We start from the raw sequence: 17688 nt of genomic DNA, 5'->3' as shown, positions 1-17688 counted from the left end.
GAATTCATGAACTGTTCTAACTTTGCCTAAAAATTTGCCTTTTAAAACCATCACGGATTTGCCTTGTTTTGAATCCTTGCTAAGTCCCAAACATTCTTTAGTATCTCTTCTGTTTCCTTCTCCTCGCTCACGGACCCCTCTCCTGGCGTCCTTAGTTACGCCCCGCCCTCTTCCTTGGTGACCCAATCAGCGCCCTCCGGGTCATCACCCGCGGCACACGCATTTCCTTTTCAAAGCCAGTTACGTTTTCCCGGTCTAGGACACCGACTGCGAATTGCACACGACCGTGGGATCCCGGCGATCCATTAGCCTTGGATTTATTCCAGTTCCTGAACCCTTGACCTCGCGACAAGGTAAGCCCATATTGCCAAACCCTCGCTTCCTTGACAAACTCTTCCTCTACATAAAGGTTTTTTAATCACCCTTCTCGCTACTCCCTTTTTAGGTCTCGCCTGACCCAGCACATGCGCTGGTCTGGCGAGACTTATTGAGAGGGCTCCAAAAAGTGCCACCAGGCCAGCCTAGAGCTACAGTGCATGTGCACGGGCGCGCGCGCCACTTTTACCACGATTACTTTCACTTTAGCGGCCGCTTGGCATAGCCAATAGGTCTCGCTTTTGGGACCTTATAAGTGTTTAGTTATGCAATTGTTGCATGGCTAAACACTTATAATGTCCCAAAGGCGAGACCTATTGGCTATGCCAATGCTTGTTTCATTAGGTATCGTTCTGAACCTTTACCAAACTGATCAGGGTTGTAGACCTGCAACCGTTCTTGCCTTCCCTCGATTGTTACCCTTAACCGGTGAGTTTTTCTCCCGCTCCGGTCCTGGTTTTTTTCCCCGTTTCTTTCCCCTTCTGCCCCTTTTTTTCCCCTTATTTCCTCCCTGCCCCCCACATTCACCACTTGCGAACCCTACCTTCATAACCGCAACCAAAATTCCGCCCACCCCTCTTCCCTTTTTCCCCCCCTCCTCCCAACCCCCCCCCCCTCCATTACCCATCCTGCTTTCCCTGTTTGACACGCATCACCTTGTCTACCTTTTAGATCTCTGCTGGATGATTTATTCTGGACGCCCAGCCTAATTCAAATTCGACCATTCAGCGGTTGTTTCCAACCCCCCATTCTCTCTTCTTCTGCGCCAGTACCTAATCTGACGCGCATCACGTAGGCAATTTTCCTTCATTCCTAAAATTTCTGACTACTTCCCCTCCCCGAACCTACCTTCTCCCCCCCCCCTGTTTTGCTCCCCCCCCCCCCCCCAGCCGCTCTGATACTTTCTTTTCTCTACACAGCACTCCCCGAATAGGCCACCCAGGTCCTGAAGAGGATCCTAATTTAATAGGATCGAAACGCAGTCGACCCTTGCCCACTAGCCTAAACGCTTTAGGCGCACCTTGAATTTTGGTTCTTTAACACAATGAAAATGACGAATTATGTATCTGAAGTAATCTGTGTGTAAACCTTTTTAATCTTGTATATATATATATATTGTATCTCCTCTTGCGCCGTACGCTGTGGTGTTTTTTCACGGTCACTTGCGCCGTCACTTCCTTGTCACGAGCACTATGTGCACTTTTCTTTAGGGTTGCCTTGGTATTTATGCCCAACAGTGCTGTAACAACTGTTATGTGTATTTTCTGATCTTCTAAAAAATATATGATGCCCAAGGGCACATTGAACAAATATCTTGAAGCCTCTCTTCTTGTGTTCTTTAATTGTAATATCTTGTACATACAAATATAAACAGTCTTAATAAATCCGGCTGACATATTGTTGTATTTATATTATCATGGCCAACAGCACTATTTTCTTTATTATTTTTTTATGTGCAGCGTGGTCTGCTTTCACTTCTGCGGCAGCGCTTGTTTCTGTTGTGGTGAAAGGCAGGCACTTTTATCTAAACAAGCATTTGCAATGCAACAGGTCTCACATGTCCGCAAGTTTGAGCTACTGAAATTGCAAATGACAATGCGTTTTATTTGTTTTCAAAACATAAATAAAGGTATTGTCATTTACAATGCCAACAGCTTAAACTCGCATAAATGCGAGACTTATTGAATTGCAAATGCTTGTACTGCAATAGTTGTCGCCCACATTAGGAATCTTGTTAACGTAGAGTCTGCTGTTCTGAAGCTACTTTTAACCATTACTGCAGCTAAAACACACTTAATTTTCCTGAATGTACCTTGATGTATTCATTTTCTGCCTCAACAAAGATGACCACCTTGCTTCATGTGCACTTTTTTGGGAAGTGCTATACGCCATCCTTCTGAAGATACCAACTGTCTGCAATGCCCTTTAGACGCGTTTTCCATCTCTCATTCCACGTTCCATATTCTAAAAGCTAATGACACACACAGCGTCATACACATACGGTTCAGGTTGATTTTGTTTGAGGTATCTTCTCTCCTCCTTTGTACACAAGGACTACTTATTAAAGCGGTCCATATTAAATAAAATAAAAACGCAAAAGTACTGAAGAACTACGAAAATATATTTTGTTAACATTTCTAAAGTGTGTTAACCATTGCAATTCCAGTAGATGGCGATACATGCCTTCAAATCAAAATGCGTGTTCAGTTTCAAGGGGAAACAAGTAATAGGTTTCGCCTATGTGATTAATAAGATAAGAAGCTGTCTTTGTTGGAAGTTGTAGCTTGGTGAGCAGTTATGCAATATGAGTTACTGAAGCACCTTTTAAGTTTTATATTGAATACAATAGATTTCAGAAGCACAACGCAAGCACTCTGCAGGCAAAACCTAACAAGCACAGCACAAGCGCTATGCAGGTGAAACCTAAAAAATACAAAATGCAGACCAAGTATTTCACTGTTGGAAACTTGCAAAGAAGAGACCATGCTGTACGGCATTCAGTGTGAGAGAGAACTATGCTCAGCCTCAGCTACTTTCTTGAAGCATAGTCCACAAACTGTGAAAGTGAGGCTATGGGAATCCCCCAAAACTAAAACCCATTCAAGGGTACTAATCCTATACATGGTTTAATAACCAAAACACCATTTTAAAAAAAGAGATGCTTGACATTAGGAATCAATAATTTGAGGACGCCTTTGATGTTACCCAAAAATAAGGCGATTTTTAATTTAGTTATATTTAAGAATCCCATGTAGGCTGAGCAGGAAAGTAACAGATCAACAAGTTCAAATCTTTGATTCCATCACACTTCAGAGTTACAAAACCACTGCTTAATTTGTGCTTTCTTAACCGCTTGTATATTTGGACATATATGTAAAATACATTTCTGAATATTTACATTTTATGTTTATTTATTTATTTATTTTTGAAATTTATAAAGCGCGAACAAATGCCCATAGGCGTCTCGGCGCTGAGAAAAACAGTGTGAAGAACCCACAGAGCTGAGAAGAGTAATTATTGACCAAAGAGCCATGTCTTCAATTTTCTGCGAAATAACATCAGAGATGAACTTTCTCTGATGTTAATTGGTACCGAGTTCCAGAGCCTGGGTGCGGCCACCAGAAAGCGCCTATCGCCCCAGGAGACTGTTTTGGTTTGAGGTACTTGCAAAAGATTGAGGTTGTTAGATCGGAGAGATCTAATAGATGGACATGAAAAATATAACATCTTACAGCCATTCCTTTCACACATTTATATGGGCAGAACCCACTACTCTATTCAGGTAAGGGAGTTACACAGACAAGATAACCTCTGCTCACCCCCTTGGTGGCTTGACAGAACAGTCCAGGCTTATCCCAGAGGCAACGTGTAAAGCGTTTGCGTAAAACACACACACGCGCAAAACACACACACACACACACCCCGTGGCACAAATACACCACAAAAGAGACTCCACACAGGATTATATAAAAATCTCAAATATTGTATACAACACATACATCACAATCACATAAATCACTTTGCCAACTAGGCAACTGTCATAATCATCACAGTTAGTGAACTAAAGTAAATACTTGCATGTTGCACACATCATAAAACACTCTACACCATCACTGTACATATTATGCAGGTCCCGAAATGGTACTCGTCATTGCAAAGTATAAAGCTACATAAACCAGAATATCAGGGCATGAAATGCAGCCGTTAGGTTAGGAAGAGAAACACATCTGAATCACCCGATTACCATAAAAGTAGTCATCGCATAGATCCAGCGCACATGCGCTTCTATTACAAGTTCTAAGGTATTTTTGATTTCCCCATGTGGGTACAGGCACACCTGCCCTCCTAATCCAGGGAATGCGGTAAACCTTGGAAACAAACCCTAAGCAGGGTACAGCAGCTCCTGTGCTTCTATCACCTCTTATAAGGTAAATATGCATCAAGTTTTCAATTGGGGGCCTCCGTCAAGGACTCAACTCAGCCCGCAATGCCACCATCAAGGAATTCTTGCCCCCAAGTGCGGCCCAACGGTGGAGTGGCCGGTGGGCACTAGCACAAGGCAGGATCAGTGGGGGGACCTGGCTCACCAATACTAGTAGTCATAGCTTCATTCATCAGGTGAGTTTCCCAATCAATAATCATTACAGGACTTTCCCCACCATTACTAACTCCAATCAAGAGGTTCGCCCATCTCCTATTTGCAGCCAAGGACCCGTTCTTAATCCCACACTCTGAATCCCTCAATACTCCCTCACTGGTACTCTCAGCCCAAAAGGACACCGGGATCCCATGTAATCCTCAGTCAGCTGGATTCACCAAAACCCTTTTGCCTAGAGATCTCCTGGTCCGTAGAGGGAGAACTTTGCAGAGCTTTACTATACATTTCTGATTTAAGTTGGGGTTTATATTTAATCAGAATTTGGGTGTTAGCACTGCAAATAGTGCGCATATCAACTGCCATAAGGCCATCCACCAGATCTTTATGATTTAGACCCGCTACTGAGTCGTGAAGGTCTCCTGGGTTTCCAGTTCTCTCCACTCCTAGCATGTAATTCCTTATGATTGAATAACCGTGCCTAACCTCTCTTAGCCAGTAAATTACTTAGGGATTCCTGGTCCTCGCTCACACCAACTGCCAGCTTTGGAACCCACTTTAAAACAAAATCCGGCTTGATTAGATTTAGCAAGGATCCGGGTATAAATCCCACTATGGACCATCCCCCTATACCGATGTACGTGAGAGCAGTATGGAGATGGGTACACGGGGAAGCGTCTTCTATCACCAGGAACATCATTCCACGATTACAGCACCCTGGGGACTTCTGTCCTTGGGACCCCCCGCCCCCTCGAAGAAGATAGATTCCAATCGTCCCCTCCGCTACGTACTTCAACGGGCTTCCACAAAGGCTCCAGACTCTTAGAGCAGATTGGGGAAGTGTACGCATTCTGGGTTAGAGTTTGATATAGGGTAAGGTCTATGATCGGGGGTTGCCTTTTGGTCCATTCACTGTGTAACCCATCAGCCCTCTCGGAATCCTTTTCACCCGGTCTATCTGTATTTTGGCCTACGGCTTCATCCACTTCCTTATCCAAGGCAGCAACAGTCTTTTTAGGGTCACGGACTTCCTCCCTTAGTCCGGATATGATATCCGTTAAACTTTCTAGACCCCTCGGGGCACCTTGTTGCTTGCTGGGTTTCCGATTGCATGTGATCTCCCTTCATCCATTCCCCCTATCAATGTCCACTCCACCAATATACAAAGCAGAAACTAATAGACTGCTTTGGAGTCTGAGCCCCCAATCAGGGACTGGACTGGAAATGTTCAGTAAGTTTCCACTTTGGAATATGCGTATTTTCTTCACTGATAGTTGGACAGGGGTGGGTGTTTGGAACTGTGAGGCAGAGAGTAGGAGTAGTAGTAGGAGTGAGAATTTCTTCACATTCTTCTAACAAATTATCAATCCTATCCAACACACAGTTGTTCCCTGCTCTTTTGAGAGGTTTCTTTGCTTTAGTGGAACCTGTTGCTACATCAAGCTCCTTCCTTTTTTCCATTCTGTTTATACGGTTTTCACAATATACAGAGTAGAAAGATACCCCCATCACAGCAAATATAAACGCTCAATCGCTGCCACTGACAGTTAAGCGTAGTGTGACTACTAAGGTGGGAGATGCAAGGGGCATGACTACAATTCCTGGTGCAGGGACCTTGCTATCCGGGAACACCAAAGCCAGGTAAAATCCAACTCTTCCAGCTCAGTCACTCAAAAAAAAATTATACAAATATTGTCAAATAAAAAATATTAGTTGAGGAACCAAAGTCCTGGTTACATTAGTCATTAAGTTCAAAGGCATTTGACCACTGGTGAGGACCAATCCCACTAGAACAGTACCTTAAAATAGGTGAAAGATTAGCCCGAGCTTTGCCCGCACACATCCCGCGCTGCGGAAGAACAATTGCGCCAACGAGCACTGCGGCGGGTGGCAGGGTACAGCTGACATCATCGCCTACTCCTTTGGTGCTAGGTTTTGTGGGCGATGCAATCCCCAGAAAAGCCCCCGCTGAGTTTTTGCGTACATAATGTAGGTGTTTTCTATATGCTTCTTATTTAATGCAACACAATTTCTCCAATGTTGAATTGTTCATCTTGCGTATCCTTTTTAGTTCAGTTCTGCTCTATGATGCTAAATTTCACCATGTCCAGTGTGTTTTTTTTTTCGCTGTCTGAAACCTAACATATGCGCCCTTTTAGATATGTGGGCAAGACTTTTCTTGCCTTTAAACTGAGCAGTCACAGTGTCTGACTTTACTAGACTTTACAGTTCGACTTTTGGCTTAATTTCATGAAGGCACATTCCTTACGGTCTGTCTTCTGATTTATATTTGCCGACTTTTCATGCTTTTCAAACTGTGCGGACCCAATGCTAGTCTGCCCATTTGACTTCTGAACTGAGCAGATATATGCTAGTTCTTTGCTAAACAATTTTTTTTTGTGTCTGGCTAGATACATGCTTTAATCTGACTTACTACCTATTTGTGCCTTCTGTAATGATCCTTAATTAATAAACCTTTATGGTTTTGCCTTTGATATCCTGTGGAGGTTTTCCTTACTGTCCAAGGGGCGCTGTTCTGTGGGGCTCACATGGACCTGATCCTGCACATTAACTTTTTTTAGTTTATTGGGTAAATGTGTTGACACAATGATGACCCCTACATTTCTAATTCTACTCGACCTCTCTGAAGGCTTCAGCACTGCTGAAAATAAAAGCCTTCTGAACACCCTTCAGGTAAAATTGACTTTGATGGTACAGTCCTATAGTGGTGTATATCATATCAGATACATGATGCCCACTTGGGTTTGGATTAGACTCTAGAGGTCCAAAAGCATCTCTGTGATATGCAGTATCCTCAATGCCTCATTATCTCGCCAATAATTTTCAGTCATTACGTGGGGCCCCTGACAGCCATACACCCAGCAATACCCAAGAAGCACATTTGGCAATGACATCACTCGTCTGAAGACTTGTCCCACAATTATTGGAGCCTTGATGTTGCAGAAGCTATCTCAAGTTAACCCTGGCCAAGACAAAATTTGTCCCTAAGGTCCAGCTACGGCTTGATGAAATGATTGTGGAAGAAACGGACATCATGCCTTGGAAGCAGCACTTTTTTGTCTTCCAGATCAATGGGGACTATAACTTCAAAACGCAGAGGAAATAAAACGAGTTTGCATCAGCTCACAGTGCTTTGAAGAATAAAACCATTCCCCCACGAGCAAAATTGAGAATGCCCATTGAAGGTCCTTTGCCATGTGAAATGACGTAACACCCTGCTCAGAGGCACCATAGATAAACAGCTGACACCCACTAGAAAGAGCCTCATTGCTAACGTGCACATCAAAATACACCCTTAAAGAGCTCCACTGGCTCTGTCTGCCTTCCTGGTGGACTTGGCCCTTTTTGCGGGTTCACCCCTAAACTTTTTGCCTGTCTCCTAGCCTTTTCCCTGTGTAGTGTTGGTGGTTTTAGGCCTCTAGGCACTTTATCAGTGTAAAGTTCATGCACTTTGGGTTACATGTAGTGAGATTGGCCTGCCCTCCCATAGGAATGCATGGGGGATTCCCTGATGAATGTGTGTCAGGGGTAAATCCTGATATGAGAGGCGCAGCGTGGTCAAGTATGGTATGTGTGGAATGGTATTAATAAATGCTGCGCAATGGTGTGCACAGATTTATTGTGTTTTTTTTTTTAGAAATGCCACTTTTAGAAGTTGGCATTTCTGTGTGCTATGTGTCTGCCTGATGTGAATTGCATATCTGGCTTTTGAGTGACAGTGGCTGGTGAGGTGTGGGTGGCTCCGCGAGGGGCAGGGTGAGTCAGCGCTAGGCTGAATAGGGACATCTGCATTCTGAGTAGTGGGAGGGGAGGTCCCTAGTCCCCGAATAGGAGTGTGCCTGCCCTAGTGAATGCTGGCTCCACCCCCTGTGGTGTGTCTGATGACGAGCCCCCACCTAACAAGGGGGAAGAGGAGCCTTGTAAACAAAGTGCTCCAATTCCCCCCTGAACCAGTTGCATCTGGTTCCGAAACCCTACACTGCAGACAAAGGAGGGAAGAAGTATAAGTAAAGAGGCTGTGACCCCATGAGAGTTGTTGTGCTGTTCCTGACTTGGAGAGGGGGCCTGCTGCTGCTGGGCTCCAGGAGGAACAGACACGAGGGACTGCCTCCCTGCTGGAGGGCCCTGTGTGCTGGCCGGCCTGGGCCCAGCCTATGCCCCCCCTGTACTATGGACTAAACACCTGTACAGCGCTATATCTTTTTATTCCTGAGTGCTCTTTACTTTCATTTAAATGAGCGCTGGTGGCCTGCAGCGCGAAGCTGCAATGTGTGAGATTCCCCCACACTGCCCTTTATTTAGCGGGAGCCCATCCCGCGTTTTGGCAGCCTTTGGTGCTCTTTTTTCTACCGGCGGGTGTTCACCCTGCGTTATGGTTGCCTTTTGAATTGCTCTCTACCAGCGGGAGCCCACCACGCGGTATTGCCGCTAATTTCTGCTAAAAACAGAGCGGGAGCCCACCCCGCATCGGTACCTTGACTAGCGGGTGCCCTACTCGCTTCAAAAGAGATCACCGGCGCGGGCCCGATTCACTGGAAGAAAAGTTGCCGGGCCGCTGTCGACATGACCCGGAAGCCAGGCGGCCTTGCCTGGTTGTATGCGGGGCGCTCCACGAGCAGCAGGAAGCAGCTGGGCGCTCCTGTGCCCAAAGGAAGTAAAGAGGCAGCTCGGGAGCCTCGCAGGCTCCAGAATAAATTCCCGGTCCTGAGGAGGGGGACCGGGTGAAGCGAGGCTGGACTGTGGCGCGGGGCTCCCATAAGTGGAGAGAGCCCCGCAAGTGCAGCCGCTGTCAGGGAGTGAGGCGGAGGGGGCCCGAGGCGCACTGTCGGCGCCTGCCCCGCCGCATGTGATTCCCGCCGCAACCAAGGAGAGAGACGCTGCCGAAGCCTCCCCAGCGAGGGAGAAGTCTGGAGGAGTCCCGCCGTGGGAGACCAGTGGATGTGGAGGACCCCTGAAAGAGCCCCGGTGAGTGGGGCCTGCATTTCAAGGGTCGTGGTGCTCCTGTGCATCTATTTCCCCCCAGTGGCACCGCACCTGTGAGCCGCTGCAACGTTTGGGCATTTTCTTTTTAGTTTAGAGTCCCAGTGGGGGCTCTGGATGCACGGTAGTGCCAGGTGGCATTTTCTCAGCTGCGCCGCAGAAGCGGGCAGCTGCAACATTTTGGGGGCATTCCTTTGCGAGGCACAGTGGTGCCAGGCCCAATTCCAGCTGCACCGCAAGAGAGCGGACAGCTGCATCACGGGGGCACTTTCTTTTGATGATGAGGGGGGGGGGTGAGAAGCACCCCATGCCCAGTGCCATTGCGCACCTTGGCTTTGCTGCTTTTTGCCGCCCTAGGGATAATTGAGTAGCCCTACCTATGCCCTGACATTTCTGGACATAGGGCATTTGAGCCAGTTGGCCAGGGGTTCAGTTCAGTACTGGTAGGGCGCAAGGCCCTAATGTGATGCCCAATGTTCTTATGTTGGTGCGGTGCAAAATGTGTTTCTATGCCTGATCTGATGTTTTCATTCTATGCCTAAGGTGTTGCTCATGCTTTTATGCTAATGATGATGCCTCTATGTTCACATGTTTATGCCTACTTTGATTTATGCCAACGTGAAGATGCTAGGTGCATGGCCTCGCCAGTTAGTACTGGCTGTTATACCTTTACTACTGATGGTTTCATTTACTCTTTCCACTTTGTGATGGTCCTGACAGTGGCCCAATTGGCCCTGTCAGGTGTATATAGTCCCCTGTGAATATTGCCCGTGCCAGTGGGCACAGTGTATATATGTATGTGATTGCATTCTAATGTGTTTTTATAATACAAAGGCTATTTTTTATATAACCTTGTGTGGAGTTCCTTTTGTGGTGTGCCTAGTGTGTTGCTGCTGTGTGTGTGAGTGTTGCGCAAACGCTTTACACATTGCCTCCGGGATAAGCCCGGCTGCTCGTGCCAAGCTACCAAGGGGGTGAGCAGAGGTTATCGTTGGTGTGTAACTCCCTTGCCCTGACTAGAGTGGTGGTCTCTGCCTGGCTTTGGCGCAAGCCTTAGCCAACCAGAAATCTAATTTCTAACACTTCCCATATCCTCTAAAAGCCAAATTAATCATGTACAAGGCAGTCAACAAGAGCGCTTTATCATATCAGGCTGCCAAGATCAATACACCAGAATAGGTCAGTGAAACACAAAGCAGCGGTATCAGCAGTCTAGAAAAAAGTTGAAACACGAAAGAAAACCCTATACCATGCTTTCTTCTGCTACACCTCAGTTGTTTGGAATACCATCACAAAGGCAATTTGTCAGGCTCTATCCATCCATGTCTTCAGTAGAGGGCTGAAAATGATACTCCTCCAATGGAAACTCCAAATCACCCTGCCTTATGAATTTTCCCATTGAAACGTCCACTCCCTTGTGCGGTCTGACCTACCTGACCAGCTTTATTCTCGACTCCCACCTACTACTCCCCCCCCCATCCCCGAACTTCCTTTACCTTGGTATGGCCACATTGAACTGCGCACAGCCATTTGTTTTGCAGCTAGGTTTGTGCTACCTAAATCTACATACATTTCAATGTGTCAGGATTTATTACGCAAAACAGGAAAAAGTACGGCTCTCCAGGGACACAATACAAAAATACTGGCATAAAATAAAAACTCAAAATTATTCACAAAAAGTGAGGCAAAGCCAGGTTTCGTTTGACTTTTAAGAAACACTTTAAGGAGGTCAAGCAATGGTGCCACAAAGGGGCCCGTTTCCGATTTCGCCTTTGTGCCAGTCCCTGGATCAGCCATTGTAATTGGGCTGCAATATAATACGTATCGAAATCAGGGACCACCAACCCTCCCACCTTTGTTGAACGTTGCTTAATCGCTAGAGCCACTCACCTGCGCACCGTTCCTCAATTAAACATAGTGATCAAGGAGTCCACTTCCTCAAAGGATGCTTTCGGTACCCATAACGGAAGTGTGTTAAAAAATATTGGAGGTGGGGGAAAGCCACCATTTTCAGGAGCGCTATTCTGCCTGCCACCGAAAGCAGTAGCGTCCTCCAGAAATCAACGGAAGTCCTCCGGGATCTAATAGCTCGCTCTACGTTCCCTTTCAACCGGTCAGTCCGGTCATCATACATCTGAACCCCAAGGTAAGCCAAACATCAAGGTTCCTATTGAAGCTGGGTTAGCCCTCCTGGGGGATCATCACTCTGCACTGTAGGAAAGAGCCTGGACTTCTGCCAGTTAACTCTTAATCCAGACAATAGACCAAACTCCTCTAGCACGGATTGAGTTATTTCCCCCTGTTGCTCAAAAGGATGAGTAAATTATCTGCATAGAGCGCAATTCGGTGATGATGTCTTACTATACACAATCCCCTATACATATGCCCAGACCTAGCCGAAGCCGCTAGGGGCTCTATAGCGAGAACGAACAGCAGGGGGGACATGGGGCATCCCTGCCGTGTTCTCTGTACCACTAAATAATCCGCATTCATTACACTCCCCGTAAACACTCTAGCAGTAGGTCCAGTATAAAGTAATCAAGTCCATGCTTTGAAGCTCTCACCCAGTCCCATTTGGGACATCACTTCGTACAGATAGTGCCATTCGAATGCTATTTTAATATTGGCAGCAAAGACTGCAGCACCCCCTCGATCTTCCTCCTCAGCTTCTAGAATGGCCAGTAGTCGTCGGATGTTACCTGCTGTATTGTGGCCTGGGATAAATTCTGCTTGATCTGGGTGGATCAATTTAGGCATTAAAGGTAAGAGCCTAGCTGCCAGAAATTTACTTAGAATTTTGTAATCGATTTGGAGTATCGTAGTGGTCAGATGAGATGAGAACCAATACAAGGCATAACAATCATCAGAAACAAACTGAAGATGTTGGTTATTTCTCAAAAATGTAACTGTATCCCTGAAATCAATGCAGATTACAGGTGATTTGCAAAGATGAAATTCAACAACATCTTACCATCAAGTCTGCACCTGGTGTATTATGGTCAATTATGAGGTAAATGCTGGTCAATTTTGGTGAATATTTCTTCCATTAGTGTTAGATCAGTTGGAATTTAGTTATCATTGAATCCTTTTGCTAATATTGCTATAAACCCCATACTACCTGACCAATATACACTCCATTAAACAAATCAAGTTTGCAGGTTGGGTTGACATTGGTGTTCATGGAAAGTCTAATTACAAAGTTTGTTACGTTAACCACTTTCTTTGTCTTTAATGTGGAAGTCTGTAAATACAATTTAAATTCTAATTACTCTAGGACAGCGGCCTCTGAGAACTCTCCCTCATATACCAACTCTCAGTACACAGCTTGTTTGAAGATGCGTTGAGAGAGGTATCCAACTCTTAGATGGAGTACAACAAGCATGTTTCAATTTCAGTTGACCTCAATATATGGGCTGAGCAAGTTGAAGATCAAAAGGGAGTCTTTTTCCAAGCCACTTACAGGACACAGGCCTTTTGAAATGGATTAACACTACCACACATGAGAAAGGACATCATTTATATTGGGTGTTAGTGTATCCTCTATATAAACAGTGAGACCACATTAGTGCATTTGAAATAATACAACGATTCATTTGAATCAATCACAACAAAGAATAATGAAATTGGACCTTTTCAAAACAAGTGCTCACACAATATTATAGCCAACTACTTCTACCATGCAGTACCCTCGCACAATGATAAAGCTTAATTCAAATTTAGAGAGATTACAGTACACTTGTCCATACTATCCAAGTTAGATACGGTCTGTGATTTGTGCACTGGAGAAATTCAAAAACACCCATCCAACGTCCAAGAAGGGAAACCATAGAAACACCTCTCACTGAAGGAAGGGCAAAACAATTTTAAAGGAGGAGTTACACAGACTACACATCAGTTCTATATAGGCCACATAATCTGGCTCCTTTATCAATATTCAGCCCAACCACACTAATTTGAAAGAGCTGCAAAATCTGTAAGATAAACATATAAAACAGCAAACCCATCTGTAAATGTGGTTTTATGTTCCTGAGATTAAAATTGCTCTCATAGATTTTAAAGGTGTGCTTGCTTACGGATGACAAACAGTTTTCTGGATCAAACCAATGTCTTACATTGAGCGCAATCCACATATGCTAGCTATAAAACAAAATCCCATTTTCGGTCAAGGTGATCTAAAACTTTGGAAAAAGTAAACATTTAAATAAGTGCCCCCTTCCGAGTTGTTTGAAAGCTCCAAGCTGCCTATCCCCTTTGATGGCCAGGAAAGAAGATGAAGCAGAGTTTGGGACCTTATGCAGCCAGTTCAAAAAGGAACCTATGGCACTCCATCAAGCACCTCTATTTTATCAAATGTGTGTTTATACTATAGCAACCAAATAGCAGCACCTCATATTAGAGCTGGAAGGGTTTAGCCACCATGCATGCCTCTCAATAAGGAAGGACAGAGTATCTGCAAAGGCTTGCATTAAATATTGAGAACCCAGGGATCAAGGTAAATGTAGACTGCTAATGGCTGCTAGCACTGGTCCCTAAGTTAGGTTATGAATGATTAGAAGGCTCAGATTAATTTAGCCACAGACTGCCTATAGCTCGCTCAAGGAACCTTACCAGTGAACATGAATGCTTCCACAACCAAAAAGCAAAATATTTGTCTTGCTTAAATTAATAAAAAGGGATCAGACGCTGATGCATTGGACCAAAAAATGAATGTATTAGGCTAAACAGATCATAGGTACTCCTCTGTTAGTAAACTATGAGAACATCTGCAGTGAGCAAATTGTCTTGAGTCTGCTATTCACAAAGTTCGAAACCAGCCAAAACGTAAACTAGGGTGCTATTAATTCCAGTACCACCCACAAGAAACTTGTTGGAATCTGACGTATGACAACCTATTGAGTACCTGGTTCCCTTATCTTTCTACCAACAGGGCCTACACACTGGTGATAAATGTAAATCCTCCTACAGATGGACTAGATAGTAACAAACCCTATAGAGCAATGTCATAGTTCCACACGCCTGGCCCTTCCATGTACTTCCACTTGACAGCTGACACCACGCTAAAAGCAACCTAGCCAACCAAAATTGCAGTTACACTGACAACATCCAACTCCCATCAAACAACCTATATTTGACTACTTTATCTGCCTCTCCTCATAAGGAATAATCCCCCTGAGTAGTACCTGATGTATTGTGAACAAGGAAATTTACATTAGCAAAAACGGACAAACCTTCTTCACTCGGACCGTCGTTTAAATCTCGTGATAGCCCCGGTCAGGACCGTAAGGGACGGAGGTAGGTAGATGCTGCACTGATGATCTGCATACATACTCAGTGGGTCTTACTAACAAGATGCACCTGGAAGGTAAATGGAGGTAGTGCTCCAAATGCCACAATTGTGATGAATACGGCAGCCATATCTGTAGTACTCAATTATCTCCCTACATCCTGTTTTCTCACAAATAGTATATAAAGGGAGAAGAGATGAGCAGTAACTACCATACATCTATAACTCATAATCTCATGGCCCAAGTACGTATCAACGCTCTTAAAAAAAGAAAAAAAAAAAAAGAGTACTACAGCACCAACCTATTTGCATATCCGCCTGAAACATGAAAACCGGGTACACATAGACAATCGAGGAAAATGGTCCGACAGGTACTGTGACCTTCAACAAACCACCTGTCACCTTAGGAGAACCCAACTGGACACCATATACTACTGAGACAGGGATCTTATAATGAGACACAACCATAGAATTATTATGTAAACTTGCTTCTGCGTTCATCATCTTAACAAAGGAACCCACAATTCAAACAAAAGTGCCACAATGTCCATTTTCCAACCCAAATCAGATGCTACCTCCAAAACGATGGAACTCAACAAGGTTAGCTTGTCAACACACCAGAATATGGACAAAGTACCCAAAATAAAAAAAAACAACACTCATGTAATAGGGTTAATCATTTTTTGCTATGCAAAATACCACGCCCATGTAATAGGGCTCAACTTCTTCTGCTCTGTGTATAAAATGATGTCCATAAATATAAATACCCATATTCTGTACAAAATCAAAAAGGCATACACTAATGTCGGCCATCAATAAAAGAAAGAATGTAAATGCTGAGATCTACTCATAACAAATATTTACATACAGGGAGTATCTTATACTATCTAGTAACGTATTCTTGCACTCATGTAATTGACTAGAATCCTGGAAAAACCCGGTGAGAAAGACATTTTAACAGGGGGAAGAAACTATCATGATCTTATAGCATCCTCCCACAGAATCATTTCATTAAGATCATCCTTGTAAGTCCAAAGAGAAAATATCTACTATTAATACTTACATCTTTTCCTAATGTTGAATACTAGCTCTTCCTTCCAATGGCCTAATCGTCTCCAGAATGATCCATTTCAAGGTATTCTCTGAAGGTTTATTCTCAACAAACTCTTATACCATTGGAGTCGGCAGTTTTGTTTTTATTTCTGATTGCTGATTTGAGCATGCAGTACCTGATGCTAAACTCACGCCTATTTTCTCCAACGTAACCTAGTCCACATGGACATATGATCAGGTAGATCACAGTCAATGTTCTGCAGTTGGTCACCACCTTAAGAAAAATGTGTGCATGTACATGTCAGCTCACTAGCAGTCATGGTACTTTCACAGGCCTGACAATGTCCGCATATATGGTTTCCTGTCACCTGGGCAGTATCGGAGATCGGTTTCTGTGAAGAATGATCTTGCTTTGCAAATATTGGCCATAATAATTTATAACTGAGGTTACAATTTCTCCAAAAAGCAAATCATGGTCTAAGTAATTTTAGTTCCTCGCCATTGGTATTAAGAATGTGCCCATGAGAGTTGATGATCTAAATTTGAAAGACGGGCTAAACAGACCAACAAGTCATTTTCTGTCTGTCTGTCGTTTTTCCTGGAACTTGGCCTCTCTATTATATTATATTCCTCTCTTGAATGATTCACTTAGTAACCATTCTCTAAATTCTTCTTGAGCAATTGAGGAAATCATGTAGGTTGGAACAATTTCTCTAGATGCAGAGAAATGGACTAAATGGTATCCCTGGTTTCTGACACTGGGGATAAAAACTCAAAGTGTAAAAAGTGTATTCCTAACTATTAGCTTTGAATATAAAGAAACCTCCCGCCTATGTTGATTATGTTGTATCAAAATATCAAACTACACAACTCTGACCCTGCTAATGCTAAGAGTAAACTTTAGATTGGTATCACAGGAATTGATCCACTGTATAAACTCGCTTAGCTGGTCTTCCTCACCGTGGCTAATGAAGAAAATATCATGGTTGTATAGTGACCAATTTTTTATGTTTTCAAAGAACTGAGCTATTTGACTGAAGATATGTTTCTTTTCAAACAGGACCATGTAAATATTTGCTACAATGGGAGAACATGATGCTCTAATGCTAGCCCCTTTCACCTGCTTAAACAATTCTCCGTCAAATTCAAAGTAAATCTCTCCCAGTACAATCTCCACACATTGCAAGATGGACTTGTTGGTCCATCTGGAGCCATACGGGTAAGTATAACATTACCCGCTTCAGTTGCTGCAGTTTGCAGTATATTTCGTGTAGGGAGCCTCGATTTTGTTGTCCTGTGTCCTTTACGAGAGAGGTAAAAGTGGATGCTAGAATTCTATGACACGTAACAAAATACTTAGAAAGAGGCTCAGTAGCTGCCCCAATAGCAGACACAATCGAGCACAAAGGATGATTTGGTTCTTTTTTGTGTGTCTTAGGAACCCCATAAATCACTGGAGTTCGTGGTTCTTGTTGATTTAGGTATTCAAATTCTTTCTTATGAATGACAACCTGTTGAAGAGCTTCTCTATTGATGACCATTATTTTTTGAGTGATTTTTCTTTGAAGGGTCTCCAGGCCAAGATATCACACGTCAGTGTGGCAGCACAGCAAAACTTTTATAATATTCCAAAGTTTGAGACTGAACCAGCAAAATGCACTTTAATTTGATTTCCAATTTGGGATTCACAGTAAGTGGTGATAGGTAGGTGGGTTGGGTGGGGTGGGTGGATGGATGGGTGGGTGTGGGAGTGTGTGTGTGGGTTTTTTTCTCAGCCTATTGGTTTCACAGCTAGAGTAAACAAGACAATTCAAGTAACAGTAGATGCTCAATTAATTTGATATGGACAACAACAGAGTATAACCAGTATTTTCAGAGT

The 17688-nt window shown here is 43.9% G+C and overlaps 1 protein-coding gene across 2 annotated transcripts in view; it reads right to left on the bottom strand.

Annotated features, from left to right (window-relative positions):
* The window catches only part of LOC146857972 (peroxisomal bifunctional enzyme-like), a 357734-nt gene that overhangs the window by 291975 nt on the left and 48071 nt on the right, over positions 1-17688 (bottom strand). The gene's annotated exons all lie outside the window — the stretch shown is intronic.

This window comes from Triturus cristatus, chromosome 3_2, assembly GCF_964204655.1.
Source record: "Triturus cristatus chromosome 3_2, aTriCri1.1, whole genome shotgun sequence".
NCBI lineage: Eukaryota > Metazoa > Chordata > Amphibia > Caudata > Salamandridae > Triturus > Triturus cristatus.
Note: the sequence above shows the minus strand (reverse complement) of the source record. Positions and strands in the feature narration are given on the sequence as shown.